Source organism: Pristiophorus japonicus, unplaced genomic scaffold (genome assembly GCF_044704955.1).
Source record: "Pristiophorus japonicus isolate sPriJap1 unplaced genomic scaffold, sPriJap1.hap1 HAP1_SCAFFOLD_1497, whole genome shotgun sequence".
Classification (NCBI taxonomy): Eukaryota; Metazoa; Chordata; class Chondrichthyes; family Pristiophoridae; genus Pristiophorus; species Pristiophorus japonicus.
Window position 1 is genome coordinate 1 of NW_027251173.1, and position 5,367 is coordinate 5,367.

At 47.8% G+C, this 5,367-nt stretch overlaps 2 non-coding genes across 2 annotated transcripts; both read left to right on the forward strand.

Moving 5' to 3' along the window:
• Positions 1-2,771: 2,771 nt before the first annotated feature.
• Positions 2,772-2,844, forward strand: trnat-ugu (transfer RNA threonine (anticodon UGU)). The gene has a single exon. It is a non-coding gene; the product is annotated as a tRNA-Thr (tRNA).
• A 579-nt stretch (positions 2,845-3,423) lies between these two features.
• Positions 3,424-3,496, forward strand: trnai-uau (transfer RNA isoleucine (anticodon UAU)). The gene has a single exon. It is a non-coding gene; the product is annotated as a tRNA-Ile (tRNA).
• The last annotated feature ends 1,871 nt before the right edge of the window (positions 3,497-5,367 follow it).

Genomic DNA, 5,367 nt, shown 5'->3' on the forward strand with positions numbered 1-5,367 from the left:
ATCTCTCTCTCCCCTTTCCCTCTCTCTCTCCCCTTCTACTCTCTCTCCTTCCGCTCCCTCCCCTCACTCCTCTCTCTCCCTCTTTTGCCTTTCTTTTCAGATTCTCCCCTGCTCCCTCTCTCATAGAAACATAGAAACATAGAAAATAGGTGCAGGAGCAGGCCATTCAGCCCTTCTAGCCTGCACCGCCATTCAATGAGTTCATGGCTGAACATGAAACTTCAGTACCCCCTTCCTGCTTTCTCGCCATAACCCTTGATCCCCCGAGTAGTAAGGACTTCATCTAACTCCCTTTTGAATATATTTAGTGAATTGGCCTCAACTACTTTCTGTGGTAGAGAATTCCACAGGTTCACCACTCTCTGGGTGAAGAAGTTTCTCCTCATCTCGGTCCTAAATGGCTTACCCCTTATCCTCAGACTGTGACCCCTGGTTCTGGACTTCCCCAACATTGGGAACATTCTTTCTGCATCTAACCTGTCTAAACCCGTCAGAATTTTAAACGTTTCTATGAGGTCCCCTCTCATTCTTCTGAACTCCAGTGAATACAATCCCAATTGATCCAATCTTTCTTGATAGGTCAGTCCCGCCATCCCGGGAATCAGTCTGGTGAACCTTCGCTGCACTCCCTCAATAGCAAGAATGTCCTTCCTCAAGTTAGGAGACCAAAACTGTACACAATACTCCAGGTGTGGCCTCACCAAGGCCCTGTACAACTGTAGCAACACCTCCCTGCCCCTGTATTCAAATCCCCTCGCTATGAAGGCCAACATGCCATTTGCTTTCTTAACCGCCTGCTGTACCTGCATGCCAACCTTCAATGACTGATGTACCATGACACCCAGGTCTCGTTGCACCTTCCCTTTTCCTAATCTGTCACCATTCAGATAATAGTCTGTCTCTCTGTTTTTACCACCAAAGTGGATAACCTCACATTTATCCACATTATACTTCATCTGCCATGCATTTGCCCACTCACCTAACCTATCCAAGTCACTCTGCAGCCTAATAGCATCCTCCTCGCAGCTCACACTGCCACCCAACTTAGTATCATCCGCAAATTTGGAGATACTGCATTTAATCCCCTCGTCTAAATCATTAATGTACAATGTAAACAGCTGGGGCCCCAGCACAGAACCTTGCGGCACTCCACTAGTCACTGCCTGCCATTCTGAAAAGTACCCGTTTACTCCTACTCTTTGCTTCCTGTCTGACAACCAGTTCTCAATCCACGTCAGCACACTACCCCCAATCCCATGTGCTTTAACTTTGCACATTAATCTCTTGTGTGGGACCTTGTCGAAAGCCTTCTGAAAGTCCAAATATACCACATCAACTGGTTCTCCCTTGTCCACTTTACTGGAAACATCCTCAAAAAATTCCAGAAGATTTGTCAAGCATGATTTCCCTTTCACAAATCCATGCTGACTTGGACCTATCATGTCACCATTTTCCAGATGCACTGCTATGACATCCTTAATAATTGATTCCATCACTTTACCCACTACTGAGGTCAGGCTGACCGGTCTATAATTCCCTGTTTTCTCTCTCCCTCCTTTTTTAAAATGTGGGGTTACATTGGCTACCCTCCACTCCATAGGAACTGATCCAGAGTCAATGGAATGTTGGAAAATGACTGTCAATGCATCCGCTATTTCCAAGGCCACCTCCTTAAGTACTCTAGGATGCAGTCCATCAGGCCCTGGGGATTTATCGGCCTTCAATCCCATCAATTTCCCCAACACAATTTCCCGACTAATAAAGATTTCCCTCAGTTCCCCCTCCTTACTAGACCCTCTGACCCCTTTTATATCCGGAAGGTTGTTTGTATCCTCCTTAGTGAATACCGAACCAAAGTACTTATTCAATTGATCCGCCATTTCTTTGTTCCCCGTTATGACTTCCCCTGATTCTGACTGCAGGGGACCTACGTTTGTCTTCACCAACCTTTTTCTCTTTACATACCTATAGAAACTTTTGCAATCTGCCTTAATGTTCCCTGCAAGCTTCTTCTCGTACTCCATTTTCCCTGTCCTAATCAAACCCTTTGTCCTCCTCTGCTGAGTTCTAAATTTCTCCCAGTCCCCAGGTTCGCTGCTATTTCTGGCCAATTTGTATGCCACTTCCTTGGCTTTAATACTATCCCTGATTTCCCTAGATAGCCACGGTTGAGCCACCTTCCCCTTTTTATTTTTACGCCAGACAGGAATGTACAATTGTTGTACTTCATCCATGCGGTCTCTAAATGTCTGCCATTGCCCATCCACAGTCAATCCCCTAAGTATCATTCTCCACTTCCTTTCTCTCTCTCCTGCCTCCTCCCTCTCTCGACTTCCCATCTCTCTCCCCTTCACCTCTCTCCCCTCCCTCCTCTCTCTCACTCTTTTGCCTTTCTTTTAAGATTCTCCCCTGCTCTCTCTCTCTCCCCTTCCTTTCTCTCTCCCCTGCCTCCTCCCTCTCTCGCCTTCCCATCTCTCTCTCCTCCCCCTCTCGCTCTCTCCCATTCCGCTCTCTCCCATTCCCCTCTGGCTGATTCCTTCCCCCTCTCTCTCCCATTCCCTCTCCCACTCATTCCCCTCTCTCCCTCCTTTTACAACTTCCAAGCACTAATCTCTCTCACAGAGCCGACACAGACACGATGGGCCGAATGGCCCTCCTTGTGTGCTGTAAGATTCTGTCAATGTTCAGGGATGAATCACCGAGAATGATTATTCGGGCCCCACCTTCTTGTTAACAATAGTAAGATGTAAACAGGAGCTGGTGTTACAGGTGGCTCCATAGCTCAGGGGTTAGAGCACTGGTCTTGTCAACCAGGGGTCGTGGGTTCAAATCTCACTGGGGCCTACTCAATTTTGGCTTCTGTTACTGAATTGACCGTCAATCGACGACAGGCCGACACCATCAACAGGAACCACTCACTCCGCACTTTATAATCTGCCCACAGCACTTTCACTTCCCACTCCCAGTCTGTATCCCACCTTTTCCACATCCAGTCTCAGAGACACCGATATATCATCGACTCATAGAAACTTACAGCACGGAAGGTGACCATTTCGGCCCATTGTGTCTGCACCAGCCGACCAAGAGCTATCTGCTGGGCCGGGCCACAAAGTCCGCATGTCCCAGACACGAGACTCCCAAAGCAAGCGCTCTACTCCTTCACGGCAAGCGAGCCAAAGGTGGGCAGAGGAAACGTTACAAGGGACACCCTCAAAGCCTCCCTGATAAAGTGCAACATCCCCACCGACACCTGGGAGTCCCTAGGCCAAAGACCAGTCTCCCCTCCCATCTCTCTCACTCCTTCCCCACTCTCTCCCATTCCCCTCCCTCTCTTTCTCCTTCCCCTCTCTCTCCCTCCTTCCACTCTCTCTTTTCCCTTCCCCTCTCTTTCCTGCTCCTTCCCGTGTCTTTTGCAGGGCAGGTGGCTCCATAGCTCAGGGGTTAGAGCACTGGTCTTATCAACCAGGGGTCATGAGTTCAAATCTCACTGCAGCCTAATTTTAGTATTTAGACACCTGTCTCTCATTCCTCCCACTCTCTTCCCCCTTGAAAGGATGCAACATTCAGATGAACCCCCTCACAGTGTTTGGGCTCATTCAAAAGGATATTTAATTTGGGACTATCGATTGGAAAGTTTGGAACCCTAAAGTGCTTATGGAAGAAACTACGAACTTGAATAGAATTTTGGACTTTTTAAAGACACATTCAAGGCTGTGTGCGGGCCTAAAGAACTGACAGGAGACAACTTGATTATTGAGGCTGTCTGGGTGTTGGGACTAATGTAACTTGTCTGGAGAAATGGGTATTCGAGAATCCTTCTCCACAAGAGATATTAACATTACAACAAATAACCCAGAGATAGCCAACCATCAACCTGAATCTGGAAAACCATTTCAGCATATACATCACCAAGAGGCCCAATCCAGCCTGTATGCGAAAAACTAAGCACAAAAGGACATTGCGATTACCAAACTAATATTTCCATCAGGAAACAGTTTATCGAACATCAACCCACACAAAACATATTAACTTTGAACGAGCCCGCCAAAATATTACAAAGAAGAGTCAAGCCCGCCAAATTCAATCAAAGAATCCTGGACTGATTTGGTGTGAAGATTAGAACCACTCAAACCGTATAACTGGCCCCTGTTTTAACAGAGGGTGTGACATACTTTGCCAAACAACCGAGACCACGCTTGTGTCATCAAGAAGGGAGAGAAACCAACGCGACCGTTGTAAACTTACTTCTCCAGCCTCGAAGTCCTGAAGTCCTGAAGGAAGAACATCACCATCGCGGCAACAACTGACCACAGCCAACGTGGTTTCAATGAAAAACCACCGCGATCGACCAAACTACAAATAAACTCCAACTGGAAGAAACCGAAGAATCGAAAGTTTCCAGTCTACAATCTAAGTCCTGACTACCAACAGGTGAAAACATTACCTAAAGAGACTTTGAACCTATTTCTAACGAAGAAAACCGGGTACTTACCCCATAGATCCAAAACGTGCTTTACCGCATCAGTGGACTCAACCCAACTGAAGATTGTGCAGCTAGAAGTCTTCTCCGACGTTCGGGGTACGGCAAGCAGAACCTACACAATTCAAGGAACCCCGAAACCGCGAACTACCGCTAACTGACCAGAAAGGATTGGTAAGCATAGTCCCTGCCTGCCCTGGAGTCTAACCTAGCTAGGATTAGGTATGGGGAGGTGGGAGGTGTCATTTTACTGTACACCCCCTTTGAATGTGTAATGTCTTGTTCTTTATTCGAGCGATTATAAGGTTTGACATTGTATTTTCTTGTCTTTCATAAAATCAAAGTTCTTTTGCACCAAACCAGTGACCTTTGCACTTTGTCACACCCCCCAAATAAATCCAGAGTCTCGAACCCAAGGGAGTGGGGGCGATTCGAACCGCTCAAGTAGGTCAGAGGTGAACCTGACCCCCGGGACCATCACCACACCCTTACACTCCCGTCTCTCTCTTTTCCCTTTTCTTTCAGGTTCTCCCCCTCTCTGCCCTCCCCCCTCTCTCTCTCACTCCTTCCCTGTCTCTCCCCTTAACATCTCTCTCCCCTTCCACCCTCTCTCTCCCACTCCTTCCCCTCTCTCCCTCCATTCCACACTCTCGCTCTCCATCTCCTCCCTCTCTTTCCCCAACTCCCTCTCTTCCTCGCTGTCTCCCCTTCCCACTCTCTCACTCCTTCCCCACTCTCTCTCCTTCCCCTCCCTCCTCACTCCTTTTCCCTTCCCCTCTCTTTCCTGATCCTTCCCCTGTTTTCGCTGGAACAGGTGGCTCCATAGTTCAGGGGTTAAAGCACTGGTTTAGTAAACTAGTGGTTGTGGGTTTAAATCTCACTGGGGC